Consider the following 14,885-nt stretch of genomic DNA (forward strand, 5'->3'; position numbering starts at 1 on the left):
GGACTCCCCCTGTAAAGTGGTTATAGTGGATGGCAAAAACTCTTAACTTTGACAAGAGGCCAAGCTCCTTTGGAATCTTTCCCATCAGCACATTGAAACCAACATCGAGCCTGAGGAGCTGAGAGCAACGCGACAAATTAGTGGGAATTTATCCACTCAGTGAATTGTTGCTTAACCGTAGGTGTTGCATTTTGTGCAGGCGGCTGAATTCTGGAGGAATTTCATGGCCTAAGCTGTTTGCCCGGAGATCAATGACTCTCAAAAAACTGAAGTTCCCAACATGCGGCGGTATAGATCCTGCAAGTTTCAAGGACGGCAGGCTCAAGCTTATGACGACTACCACATGTAACACCATGCCAAGAGCAAAAGTGGATGGTTTCATTCCATGAAGTCAAGACATTAAAAGGGTCATGAGTTATGCTAGCCTTGAATTCAAGCAAAGCAAGTCTATCTGTCTCATTTCCCGGAAGGGCGAAACAAGGAAAGGAAGAGTGAAGAATGAAAGCAAGCATAAAAACGGATGACAAAAACACTGCAGAAATGGAGTTGTAAAACCCCATCCCCATCATGATGATATTTGTTTTGTGCGAAAGTAAAAATTTAATTTATAAAAGAGTTGAGCTGTACTGATTGTTTGTCTAGCAGCTTTAGCAGCATCCAATTTATAATCCTAATCAGAGTGCTCTGTACGTAGTGGATCAGCCACCCCAATCGCTATCGTACTCGATGAGGGATGTCCTGACAAAAAAATATATCTTTTTCTCTTAATTTGATGAATAAATTCAATACAAATCTAATTTTGTGAACTAATATTAGGAATGTTCACTTTTTTGAAATTATTGTATTCATTCTTTAACTTAAAACAAATGAAAAAAGAGAGATATTAGTTTTGTATGAAATTTTTCTCTTTGATTATAAACCGTATGACACAACGACTAACTTGATGAATGTGTTGTTCTTGTTGAGAAATTTTTATGGGTACTAAAAATACAAGTTAGATGGTGTATTATTCTACGTATTATAATAAAGGTGGACGACAAGGTTGATATATCTTACTTCTTATGTATATTGATAAAAAAAAAAATTAAAAAAAAAAACAAAAAGCAAATTCACGAGTTATAAGTTGAGTGAAATAATAACAACATATGGTTGTGTTCGAATACATCAAAAATTGCTCATTCCTGTTCATATCGATAGTATGCCAATAAAACAATAGTTAGCTTTGGTATTGTACAATGACAATTCCTAATTTTGGTGCATTATTGTGTCATTTGTTTATGCCAACAAATAATGTTCGTCCTCAATCCTCTAGTTCCAGATTGGGTGCGTGCTTGCGTCTTGTGAATGAATTGAGGATATACACAAAATAATAGGTAATGGGAACTTAGGTATGGGCAAGGCTGAGATCAAACAACCACTGCAGCAAACAGGGATGAAGTCAGAGATTTGTGTGAATGGGGGCATCCTCAAACAATAAAGTCATAATTAAAAAGCTCAAGAATTTACTAAACACAATACTTATATATTAATCCATAAAGTTTTTCATACAATAGTCCCTTACAATATCCCTCGACGCATTTTCATGTTCTGAAAGCGTTGCATGACAACATCATTACCAATACCGTCAAACATCTCTCTCTCTATAAAAATAACCATGTTATTATTCATCCATTGATCTTCCATCTGATTTCTCAATCGATTCTTCAGAATTTTAATGGCCGAAAATGCTCTTTCAATGGTTGCAATAACAACTCGAAGAGGTAGTGCTAATGTCACAAGCAAGTAAACCAGCGAATACACCTTGTGTTTCTTGCATTGAACCATTTTTTTTTTTTGCAAGATCTCCAATCTCTTTTAAACCTGAAAACTCAATGCTAGACCGCATATCCACAATGTAAGTCTCAAGTTGAATCTTAAGTATCACTAGCTCATTCGTAGAGAAGTCTTTAGGATAAAATTGGGCAAGACGCAATAGCTTTTGGCTATCAAAAGCAGAGAAGGAGTCCGCTGGACATAAACATGCCAAACAAAGAAGTAACTCAGTGTTGGTCTCATTGAAACGATTATTTAGTTCTTGAAGCTGCCAATCCAAAACAACATAAAATATCCCAACACAATAATGATGCATATTTGTGACTGCTTGTGCTTTTCGTTGCCCTCGTCTTTGAGAAAGAAACATATCATCCATATTAGGCACGTCAATATCATGATTAAGACAAAATTTTGAGACTTGACTAAGTAAAGAATCCCAACCACTTTTCCTCATTATCTCCAACCTTTGCTTACAAACTCCAACCAACTTCATGGCATTTACAATATCCTGATCCTTCATTTGCAATGCTTGTGACAATTCATTGGTTATTCCTAGTATATCTTTCATCAAGTGTAGATTAAACACAAAATCAAATGCTTGCATGGAATCCAATAAATTATTCGCTTCACATCTTTGTTGAGAGCTTACTCCATCATCTGCTATTACTTCAAGTACATCAAGTATGAATGAAAACATAGTCATTATACTTACTAAAGTACCAAGGTGTGAACCCCAATGTGTTTCTCCAGCACGTTTCAAAGTAGTTTCTTGATTTTTACCTTTCCCACTTATAAACTCACCACTGTTTAGTGCTTCAATAACTGCAATTGATTGCTTCTCTCAAAGAAGATCACAAAGCTTCGATGAAGCTCCAACAACATTTACCAAAATAGTAACTATACTAAAAAGAGACTCAAGTTGGATGTTCTTCTTTGCCACAGCTACAAGAGCTAATTGAAGTTGATGTGCAAAGCAATGAATATAATAGGCACATCCACTTTCTTTTATAATAAGAGCTTTAAGACCATTGAACTCACCTTGCATATTGCTAGCCCCATCGTAACCTTGCCCACGCAAACTAGACATGCTCAATTTATGCCTAGAAAATACCTCATCAATGGTTTCCTTGAGTGAGAGAGCAGTGGTACTAATAATATGCTCAATGCCAATAAAACGCTCAACGACATGCCCATTCTTGTCCACATAATGCAATACAATAGCCATTTGTTACTTCGTTGATACGTTGCGAGATTCATCAATCAAAATAGAGAACAACGAAATGCCAGCGTCTTTAATAATAGCCTTGATTGTCTCAGTTGCACAAGCATTTACAATGTCTTTTTGAATATCTGGTGATGTCAATTTGTGATTCTCCAGAGCATTTTTCAAAGTAACGGCTTTCACATCCTCATTGTGGTCGGCAAGAAAGTTCCCATGGTTGCTTGAATGTTCAAATTTATCATTACCACGAAATGCAAGCCCTTGTCTCAAAAGAAATCGACAACAATCAATTGATGCATTCAACCGAGCTCTATATTGAATTCGAGCTTCATCATGAGTTTTAGAGAAAAAAGACTGGATATGTTGTTTTTGACTCCTTAAAGCTTCAAAATTACTCCATGCTTGATTGTGTGCACTATTGACGCCTCCAATATGAGTTAGAAGTCTTTCTTTCTTCTTCAAGTTAGAAAATCCTTCGCCAACAAAGAAATCACCACCTACTTGTTCTCCAATGTTTGGTTTAAAAAGGTAGCAACATAGACAAAAGGCAGCATCTTTTTCTACAATATATTCCAACCAAGTAGGAAAATCATCAAACCAAGTAGGGTTGAATCGTCTTTGCACGTCTCTATATTTCTTGTAAGGAAAATTATGGGTTTTAGGTTGTTGGGGACTAGCTAGCACATACACTCTTCGTACTTGATCTCGAATATTAGGATTGTAATCCAAAATTCGAATTCGCTTACCAAGATCTGATGGAAGATTTGATAAAATAAATTCTTTACTATCTTGTCCCGGAGTATCCTTATTTTTCTCAATAACTGGGGATGGCGGCACTGATATTTTTTTGAAAAACCTCTCCATGACGTTTCAGTCTGCAAAGTCAGTCATATTGACCAATAACATATAAGGTTCACACGTAATTTGTAGAATTTATAGAATAAAAATCTCAATAAAATTCTTAGACTCTTAATCCTAGAGTATACTATACTAATATGCCTAATAACGAATCCATATCCAACCAAGGAAACAATTCAATTAACCACTACCAATAAGCACACAAATTATTCAACAAATAAACATTTAATTCAACTAATCATATGAATAAATGTATACCCATATTCATAGAATTCGTAATTTCATAATTTCATTCATCAATAAGCATAGAATTCATATCAATAATCAATAAGTCAGCAACCGTATTAGTGCATTACCATATCTATACGATTCTATATTTCTATACCAATTAAACAAAAATTCATCTTAAATAATTAATTAGGGTTAGGGATTATAGATTTAGGAATTAAAAAATTTACCTAAATATATACATGTCGGCTAGAGAGTGGCTGGTTAGAGTGGTTGGATGCTGGCGTGGCTGGGAAGAGCAACTTTGCTCCTGTTCCGTTCCGTTTCAAGTTGTTGGGGTTGGGGGAAAAGCAGCACCACTCTGCTCTCTGATTAGCAAGCCGCAAAGGGATATGAAAACTAAACGGAGAGATGGAATGGGACTGTGGGGACAAGCGGTCCCCCACTATAACATACTTTTTTTTCCTTCAAACATATACGAAATGATGCCGTTTCGTTCACATTTTTTTTAATTTTTTTTTTACCAGGACCAAACGATGTCGTTTTGGCCTGGATTTTAAAAAAAAAATTCTCAATGGGAACTTTGCTGCTGCAGAACCAGATCGGAGCAGAACCAAAAAAATCTCAATGGGAACTTTGTTGCTGAAGAACCAGATCAGTTTGAGCAACATGCCAGCATCAGAAAAATCTCAGTGGGGCATCCGCCCCCTAGGCCCATGGTAGCTCCACCCTTGGCGGCAGAGGTGGCTTTGGGGGACCAAAAGGTGCAATTGTACATGGTCCCAATTTTGAAAGGACTTTAAAATAATATTTATATTAAAAAAAAAACTGTTTTTATTAGTACTATAAAATCTCATTGTGTACTCCTTATAATATATCGTTGAGGTTCTCTAGAAAAAAAAAAAAAAAAAAATGGAAACAAAGAGAGTCGCAAGATTATAGCGAGCCATATTACTCATGAAAGTCATACTGTCTAAAGGGGTAAGATGAAGCTAAGGGTCCTGAGGTTAGCGTTCAAAACTTTCTATGTACTTTTTTGAGATAGCATTTGATTTTAGGATTGGTACTAATGAAGTGATCAGAGCCACTTCCTGTTCTTTATAGCCAAACCTAAAGGTCTAAACCTGTAAAACAAATTAAGTAAGATCACAGGGTTAAGAAAATAAAATTAGAAAGTGAGACAAACTTGTATGTTGATATGCACATTGATTTGAGAAGCAGAAGCCAGGAAAGCCAGCATAGTCTGAAAACAAATCAGTATGAGCTACCAGTAGAGGGGAATGATGCCATGCCAAAGTTGGAGAAGACAAACTTATATTAGCAAAATTGTCTACAACAACATTCCCTTCGAGATATATGTGAGAGGTGCAGAAAGTCATCTTTCGAATGCGATCTAAACAAATAGATCATTGCGTACGAAGAGGCCAAGGAGGGTCAAAAGCAATCAATTGGAAAGAAAAAATAACACTAAAACAATCACTTTCCAACCAAAGACAATGTCATCCTCGCTAATATGCAAACTTTACACCAATAATAATTGCTAATAATTCTGCATAGAAAGAGTTACAAGGACCAATTTGATACCAAGATAAAAGTATAAATTTTTTTTTCTTTTTTGACAGTACGAGGGAAATTTTATTGATAACAAAAAAAGAAGTTACACTTTATCATTTTTCGAAGTTAAAGTTGGAGAAGACAAGCCCATGTTAGTAAAATTTCCTTTGTGATATATGTGAGATGCGTGGTAAGTCATTTCCAAAGGGAGTTTTAATGAAACACTTCCGGTCCTGTTCACTTTTAACGAAAAACCACATTTTTACCTTTCCCTAGTACTATTCACTATACATGTATTTGTCATTTTTCATTAAAACTAAAGTATTTTTGGATTTTTCGTTAGTTTTCCTTTTTCTGAATACAGTCCAAACAAATACACCATTACTTACGAAGAGACCAAAGAGGATCAAAATCAGACGACTAAAAAGTGTAAAACTTGATGAGAGTTTTTGGATTTGTATTTTTGTGTTGTATTCTTCTCTCAAGGAGAAAATAAGTATATAAGTATAAGGATATCTAGGTACATGAAATCCCCAATTACAAGGCTATAATAAATAGGGAAGTTGACTCACGCAGAAAAAACATGCTGGATGGTGGATCCACACCTAAGACTATCGTAATCATTGACGCATGGTTGAATTGCCCAACACTAACAGAACTATTGAAAGTGAACGTTGGCAAAAGACTTGGAGTATGTGTCAGTTGACATGACTGTCAGCAAAGGTTTCCAAGAGTTGGAGCAATAGTGCATACTCTTTCACACAAACATAGCCCTCTACATTTGGTCATGCCAACCTAATCCGTACGTATATTTTAGTGTACACAAAATATGAACTGGTACATCACGTGTCATAATATAAATAAAGTAATACTTCAAAAAAATAACTTCTTTCCGCTTCTATTATAACATGTAATGTACCGACTTGTGTTATGAGTACATGGAAAAATCTCTCTTCTAAGGATTGTCAAATTTTATTGCCGATAGATGGTGGCAAAGAGGCACTGTTATAAATCGTGTTCGATTCCCCATTTAAAGTAGTGGTGAAATTAGATTGTTGATTTGAATTCATGCTTTGAACGTGTAATCAAGACTTATACAGCTAATTAATTTGCAAAGTAGGCCAGTAATACTTCACCTATGAGAAGCTATATCAAATCATGATGTAAAACCCAAGAAATTAAATGAAATCATCATTTTCAGATGAACTAGTTTGGCAAAAATGCATCTGTTTTCAGCTTTCAACTTGCTTTTTGGAATATATATAGCACTGGCCTAGAACTACTTTAGCTAGTGTTGGAAAATTTCTTCTGCATAATTTAGTCCAGTCAATTATTGATGGTCTCTCAGTGTTGGAAAATGGATGCATAGATGGGGGAAGAGATCCTCTCCAGATCTCTTCCACCAAACTCAATGATCCGGACCTTTGAAATTTGATTTAACGGCTAAAATTATTATAATTTTTAAATAAACCCCTATTTTTAGCTGTTTGATCAAATTTTAAGGGTCTGGATCATTGGATTTGGTGGGAGAGATCCGGACCCATAAATAGCTTTCCATTGCCAATTATTACAGGCCTACCAAATTGCAGAAGTCCTACTGGACTTGGCATCAGTCAAGCACTAGTTTGTGTATCCAATATCTGTTATTTTCCAACACAAATGATGAGTTTAAATATACGAAGAAATAGCACTTAAAGTAGTCCATAATGATTTTTTTTTCTTTTTTTTTAAAAATGCAAGTAACAACTTTGGAATTTCTTTCAACTCACTTAATCAATGGTTCGAGATTACTCATTTCCTGACTGAAAGCCTTCGGTAAAATCTCATTATAGACTTTGAGTAGGTCAACTGTCAAGTATCGATCGTCTGCCATTGTTGCAAAATACTTCACACAGAGCAAGTCGCTGGTGTGAGAACGCTAATGGTTTGTAACACGGTATTTATATGTGTGCTTCTATGGGTGTGCCCCTTGATCATAGAGTACAATGTGGTGTTTTTGTGCTCAAAATGGTAAGCACAAAAAAAAAAAATCATGTGCCTCTGTTTTGAAAAAGTTATCATATGACTTTCCCTTATTGTGCCCAATACGTTCTATTTTGAAAATGAAAATGTCAAAATTTGAAATAAATCATAAAATTTCATAAAATCAAGATGGATCACACAACAAAATCCAATGTCTCAACTGTAAGAAGGATCAAGTAGTAGAAATGGAAACATCACAATTCTGCAAAAAGATGTTCGCATGTTCCACAGACACAAACAAATTGTGTGCTACTGTTTATTTATAGACGCTAAAAGTTTTGGGTAAATTACATTTTCATACCTTAGGTTTGGGGTCTATTTCAATTCTTTATAGCATTTTCAAAACATTTCACATTCATACCTTAAGTACTATTTTATTTCAAAATAATACATTCGTTACATTTTCCATCTATTGTTCATTAAACGCTGACATGGCTGCCACATTTGTGCCACGTGGCTGTCAAATGTGCGCCACGTGGCTGTCAAATGTGCGCCACGTGACAAATTTTTATTTATTTATTTATTTAGAATCTTCAAAAAAAAAAAAAAAAAAAACCTAGGAAACCCAGATCCCATCACACACACACCCCACCACCACGACGGAACCCACCCCCCCCCCCCCCCCCGGGGCCGGCGCGCGGGGCCAAAAACACCCACCAAAAAAAAAAAAAAAAATTATCTTCCCCCATTCATGTTTCCCATCTGCAACCCAAAAAAGAAGGGGAATAAAAAACAAAAAAACACATCCCATCTGCAACCCAGAAAAGGAGGGAAAAAAAAAAAAAAAAACCCCATCCAAAAAAACCCATAAACCTAGATCCCGTCTTCCCTAATGGGTGTGGATTTAAGGAGTGGGGTTTATAAAGGAGGGAAGAGGGATGAGGTGCGAGGGTGGGTGCCGAGGATGTGTGTGATGGGTTTGGGGAAGACGGGAAGGGGAAGAAAGGGGTGGGTTGCAAGGAAAGGGGGTCGAGGAAGATGAAGATGGGCTTTTTTTTTTTTGTTTTTTTGTTTTTTTGTTTTTTTGTTTTTTTTTTTTCTTCTTCTTCTTCTTCTTCTTCTTTTAGAAGATTCAAGTTAATAAATAAAATAAAATTAAATTAAATAAAATAAAATTAAATTAAATAAAATTAAATTAAATAAAATAAAAAAAAAATATTTGCCATGTGGCACGCATTTGGCAGCCATGTCAGCGCTTAACGGATTAATGGATGGAAAATGTAACAGATGTATTATTTTGAAATAAAATAATACTTACGGTATGAAAGTGAAATGTTTTGAAGATGTTCTAAGGAATTGAATTAGACCCCAAACCTGAAGCATAAAAGTGTAATTTACGCTAAAGTTTTTGTGCCTATATTTTGTCATACAATTGTCAAACCAATAATTATATATATATGTGCTACTTGGCATGGCTTTGTGCCCAATAATGTGTTTGTATCCATTTTTTTTTTTACACTGGGCACAATACATCGTATCCTTTGTTGAATGGACACTGTTCCACCATATTAGTGTTCTCAAAGACACAAACTCTTCATTTGTGTACACCAAAGCCCATATTTTTCGTAGTGTTTCAGCAACTTTTGGTAGGAACCTCACCAACCCAAAGTCACCTACATGTGTAATCATATCCTCATTGAGAAGAATATTGGTAGGTTTGAGGTTGCAATGAACTACTGGCGTCTCACAATGACGATGGAGATAATCCAATGCCATAGCAACATCAAAAACAATATTCAAACTCTGAGAAATTGTTAAGGTCCTTGGCCTCTCATTTGTCTCACCAATTGTATGAATTGGATATAGCCACTCCTCCAAGCTCCCGTTAGCCATGAACTCGTAAATTAAGGTCTTGAAGTCGTGACCGCGATAATCAAAACCAGAACATACTAAGACTATTTTGACAAGATTACGGTGTCTAATATTTCGGAAAACCTCGCACTCATAAATAAAACTTTTGTAAGCTGTGCTAAATGAACATGGTTGAGCACCTTGATCGCAATTGTAGTTTAACCTTGCTCAAGTATTCCCTTATAAACGGACCCAAAACTGCCCATACCGACCAAGTTGGTTGAGGAGAATCCATTTGTTGCCTTTAGAAGACTTTGGTAAGACACCTGGGGAAATTTGTCCGAATCACTTGCAGCTTGACCCTTTTTGTCCCTCCGTGAGCAATAAAGGTACAAAAAGGTTAGTGCAAAAATAACTCCAAAAATGAGAGCGAGAACCAATTCCATGGTTAAGCTCAATCCTTCCTTTTTTGGATGCTGGAGAGTTGCACTTTGGCAAATGAAACTCAGATATGACCCCCCCCCCCCCCGGAAAGTTTGCTATTTCCTTCAACTGATGTCACCATTGCATTCAGAGATTCCCTTGATCGGCAAATGAAACTCAGATATGCCCCCCCCGAAACTCCCTTGATCGGCAACATGCCCTCAAAATTGTTATAAGATAGATTTAGAGATTCCAAAAAATTCAAATGTTCTAAGAATTCTGGAATTGCTCCTGACAAGTTGTCATAAAGATACAATTCTGTAAGAACTCAAAGTTGATGGAATCGTCCCATGGAAGAAATTTCCATGCATGTCTAGGTACCCTAAGTTTATACAACTAGCAAGACTTGCCAGAATTTCACTGAATAACATGTTTTCAAAGATATCTATATACTCAAGATTTATTAAAATTCCTACATCCTTTGGTAGGGAGCTGAGAAAATGATCTTGAGGTAAACTAAATATATACAAGTTTAACAGACCAATGATTTCTTGCGATATGATACCGCTCAAACTGTTCTCACCAAGATATAAAAGCTTCAAATTCTGACACACTATTAAACTTGGCAGGATATTGCCTGGAAGTTGTTGCCTTCTAAGCTTAACTCATTTAATTGACTTAAATTTCCGAAAGAGGATGTAAGATTGCCAGAGAGAGAGAGTTCCTACTCAAATTTAATAGATATAACTTGTGAAGCTTTCCTACACCTGGGGGAATGTGACCTGATAATTGGTTCAACATCCCCAAAACCTCCAAGTTAGCCAAATTTACAATCTCATTCGGGATACTTATATTTTATTTTGTGCAATATGGAAATCATTTATTTATTTTTATTTGACTTTTTAGCCAAAATAGTCTTTTAGATTTGCACAACTCCTCACTTTGGTCCCTGAGATTGTCCACCATCCATCATTTTGGTCTTTCGTTAAAAACTATGTTAAGTGTCCCGGAGCTCTTTGCCGGAAGTTTGGGCAATGTTCAAAGCTTCGTAACTCAATCATTTCTTAACCAAATTCACCCATAATATATCACAATGAAGATAGGGAAGTGTAGAATAAGATTATACCTATTTGGAAGCCCAATGGTTGCCAGAGATGCTCGGAAAATAGCCTCAAAGTTGACTGGTCCAAGGGAAAACTGGAAAACTCGTTTGAACTAGGTAAATTTTAAACGTTCATAACTTCTTCAATACTCAATTAAATCAAGTGATTCAAAAATGAAAATCATATTTCTCGACAAGACAAAGAGCATGGTGCCTTTTTTCAACCACTAACTCTCCGTGGTTTGGCCAAAAAAAGGCTTGAAATTGGCTAACTCAAGACTAAGACAGCCACTTTCGAGCCATTTTTCGGCCAAACCACAAGAAGTTCGCCATTGAAAAAAAATACCACTCTTCGTCTCATCAAGAAGTATGATTTTCATTTTTTAAATCACTTATTTTCGTTGAGTATTGAAAAAGTTATGAATGTTTAAATTTTACCTAGTTTTCTGCGAGTTTTCCAGTTTTCCCTTGGACTAGTCAAATTTGAGGCTATTTTTCGACCATCTCCGGCAACCGTTGGGATTCCAAATTTGTATAATCTTATTCTACACTTTCCTATCTTCATTTTGATATATTATGGGTCAAATTTGGTTAATAAATTATTGAGTTACGAAGCTTTGAAAATTGCCTAAACTTCCAGCCAAGAGCTCCGGGACACTTAACAGAAGGGCCAAAATGATGGGTGGTGGACAATCACAGGGACCACTTATATTGATTGGAAATCTCAGGGACCAAAGTGAGGAGTTAGGCAAATCTCAAGGACCAGTTTGGCTAAAAAGCCTTTTTATTTTTTATTCCTGGACAGATGGAAATCATTTTTAGAAATTGGATGTGGAAAAACACAGAAATCAAGTAACATGATTTGGCGAGTAACATGATGATACTAGAAATCAAGTAAACATAACAAAAGGCATGAATTATTCATGGAAATTGTGAAATCAGAAGAAATTTGTACATATTACTTGAGTGTTTTGTAGTCATTTGAGTAGCGATAAACCACATCAAACCAACTATCCATAGCACTTACAATAAGTATATTGAAACTGTTTTGATCAGTCAAAACTTTAAAAAATTAATCAAAATTACCAATTATGATTAAGTTTACGGGACCCCATGGAATTCATGGTTAATTGCGGGACTAGATGCATCCATGTCATTCAAATCAAGAAATACAACGCAATCAAATAACAAAATACCTGAATTCGAAGACAAAGCCAGGGAATATAGAAAACTTCAAGTCTTGAAGAGATGGGAGCATCGCCTTGCTTTTTGCAACAGAACAATCCTTTTTTCAGAAAATTACAGGAAGACAAATAAAATTTGAAACAAATTACTTCAATTGAATAGGGAATCTGCAAATTTGCTACCACTCGATAATTTTGTAGAAGGGACAATTCTGTTTCATTTCCCTGCAATAACAAGAAGTACAATTCTGTAACAGTTCTCCCCACTAACCTAAAAGGCTAAACCCACTTCTTCAATTCCTTCTTATTTGTCAATCATAAACCAAGGGAACCTTATGACATTCAAACCTTAATCATCAATTATACCAAGTATATCGGAAATAACGAAATTCCACTAACGAACTAAACAAATGGCCCTTCAATACATCCTTACAGAATCACAACTTACCTTCCAAATTGGACACAATGCAATAAGCAAGAATTGCAATGTTCCGAGACTTTTTCGGATCAAGCACACACCTAATTCAGAAATTTCCCTTAAAATTTGACAAAATGATAATTAAATATCACTACTTACCTTCCAAAAGCGCAGACTTCATCAATGGTAACATTAGGCCCCCTCAACAAATTCCAAATTCTGCACACCAAATCAATCCAATCCAATGAGCAATAATATAATAAAAAGGCATACAGAGATCCAAAATGTTGAAATTACAATAAAAAATCAAATCATGCTTTAAAGAAATGCAACATATTCATGAAAAACTTGAAATTTTGAGAACAATTCGCTTCATTCATTAGAATCAAAGTAAAGATATTGAAGCCAAAATTTGAAACAAAAACCATAATCGAATTAACTAAATTATATCACTTGAAAAGGATAATCACTAAGAAATAAAACGGATTGAGAAGTACAATCATGACCTACCCCCAACTGCTTCGAGAAGAATAATTGCGTCGATTGCTTAGCTGACAAAAGGGTCTCATCAGGTAATGGCACTCCAGTCAAATCCAAGCCAGCTCCACCAATAGGTACTTCTTCATACTTAAAATCAATCTCTCGTTTATGTAAACATATTCAGTTATACAAATATCCAAATGTTATATAATTACTAATTTCCCAACAAAATTTCTCGATTATACAACACACAGAGCAGCTCAAATTGTTAAACATTAACCCAAAGAAAATATGGGAAAATTAAAAGACTTTTCCTTTTAATTTTCCCACCGTTTCTCAGGCACCTGAAATAAAATTCAGAAAACGGAAGCAGAATTAAAAGAAACCATCGATGGAGGGGGCGAGGTTGAGGCCAATGCCATCGCCGAGAAGCAAAGTGATGGGGTAGCGTTTGGAGGGTGAGGCTGCAGAGCAACTGATCTTACCCACTCTGCTTTCATCGACCGCTAAACAGAGAAAAAGGAGACAAAAATATAAAATAAATAAAATAAATTCTCGTATAAATAAATTTGTAAAAGTGGGAAAATTGGCGGTGATTACAATTTGTAAAAGAAGCAACTAATCCTACCCACTCTGCTTCATCGATGGATAGCTCACTTGGTTTGCTAAAAATATTGTATAAATAAATTTGAAACCCCTCATACCTTAAATTGGAATTTCGAAACTGAAAGACGAAGGCAAGACGACGACACGGTACGGTTTGCCGGCATTCGTACGAAAACAGCTCGCCGGAATTAGCAGACCTAGAACCTAGCCGCTTAGCACTTGAAATCGATTTGTTGGGTTCGAATTTTAAGTGTGGGAATTCGCTTTGCTGGTTTGAGGGTTTTAGGTTTCGAATATTTTTCTGTTAATTGCGAGCAACAGAGCTAAATGGGACGATGTTTTGCCAGATGAGGCGAAGAGGCGGAGGGGAAGATTCACTCACTCCAATCCTCCAAGAACCCATAATTTTTTCAATCCTTGGAACCCTAGAAAAATCACCAGAAGATTAATTTCTTTGGTAAAGAATTTTTAAAAATCTAAAGTAGGATAAATTGCTTACCTTCCGTATAGAGGGTTATGGAAAATGAGAGGATGGAGTGGTGGTACGTCGCGGTTCTCGCGTGTGAGCTAGTCATCGAATTTGGGTGAACAGGTGGAAAAGCAATTTACAGAGTTGGCGGTGGTTTTGTTTGATTGAAGAATCTCGTTGAAAGATGAGGAAGGCTATCGAAAATGGAGCACTGGAGCAGGAAGGAAGAGGTGCAGGAGATTGGGATGAGTCGATTCGTTCGATGGTGTGAAAACAGTTGATGTCGAATTCCATAAACCACCGAGAAAAGCATGAACGACAGCTCACAACACAGATACACATGCTAACATGGGAAATTTCGTAATTTTACTGTGCATATGGAAAACCAAAGGGCAACTTGAACAATAATATGGGGCCAATTCCGTCTTTACACCGTGCTTAGGAACATTAACCCTGTTGCTGCTGCAATATTTCTATTTTGCAAATATTTGAGAAGAAGTTGATTCGTGTTAGTATCATGCCACTTTTACTTAAAAGTTGAAAGAGTTTGAGTGGCAAAGCGTGAAGATAAAATTGCCTACTAATTGATGAGTTTTCTAAGCCTCTTAGGTATGTTTGTTGTACCGGACTATCTCAGACTGGACTAGGTTTGGGGACTAAGTTTGACTAGTTTAGATTAGACTAAATCAGACTAAATTAGTGAACTGTTTGATGTA

The 14,885-nt window shown here is 36.0% G+C and overlaps 1 long non-coding RNA gene and 1 pseudogene across 4 annotated transcripts; one reads left to right on the forward strand and one right to left on the reverse strand.

The window, feature by feature from the left end:
* Positions 1 to 14,885, forward strand: part of LOC148695539 (protein TRIGALACTOSYLDIACYLGLYCEROL 4, chloroplastic-like) — a 56,194-nt pseudogene that overhangs the window by 36,254 nt on the left and 5,055 nt on the right.
* LOC148695541 (uncharacterized) lies at positions 11,908 to 14,520 on the reverse strand. 4 transcript variants are annotated; one of them, XR_015964076.1, is made up of 4 exons: positions 14,200 to 14,520; positions 13,799 to 14,125; positions 12,468 to 13,600; positions 11,908 to 12,277 (listed from the first exon to the last, which is right to left on the reverse strand). It is a non-coding gene; the product is annotated as an uncharacterized LOC148695541 (long non-coding RNA). The 4 variants fall into 4 exon arrangements; XR_015964075.1 differs by having other exon boundaries at positions 11,908 to 12,421; positions 12,774 to 13,600; positions 14,200 to 14,519; XR_015964074.1 differs by having other exon boundaries at positions 11,908 to 12,833; positions 13,125 to 13,600; positions 14,200 to 14,516.

The sequence above is a fragment of the Pyrus communis genome, chromosome 7, assembly GCF_041283825.1.
Source record: "Pyrus communis isolate YQ-2024b chromosome 7, ASM4128382v1, whole genome shotgun sequence".
Taxonomy (NCBI): domain Eukaryota; kingdom Viridiplantae; phylum Streptophyta; class Magnoliopsida; order Rosales; family Rosaceae; genus Pyrus; species Pyrus communis.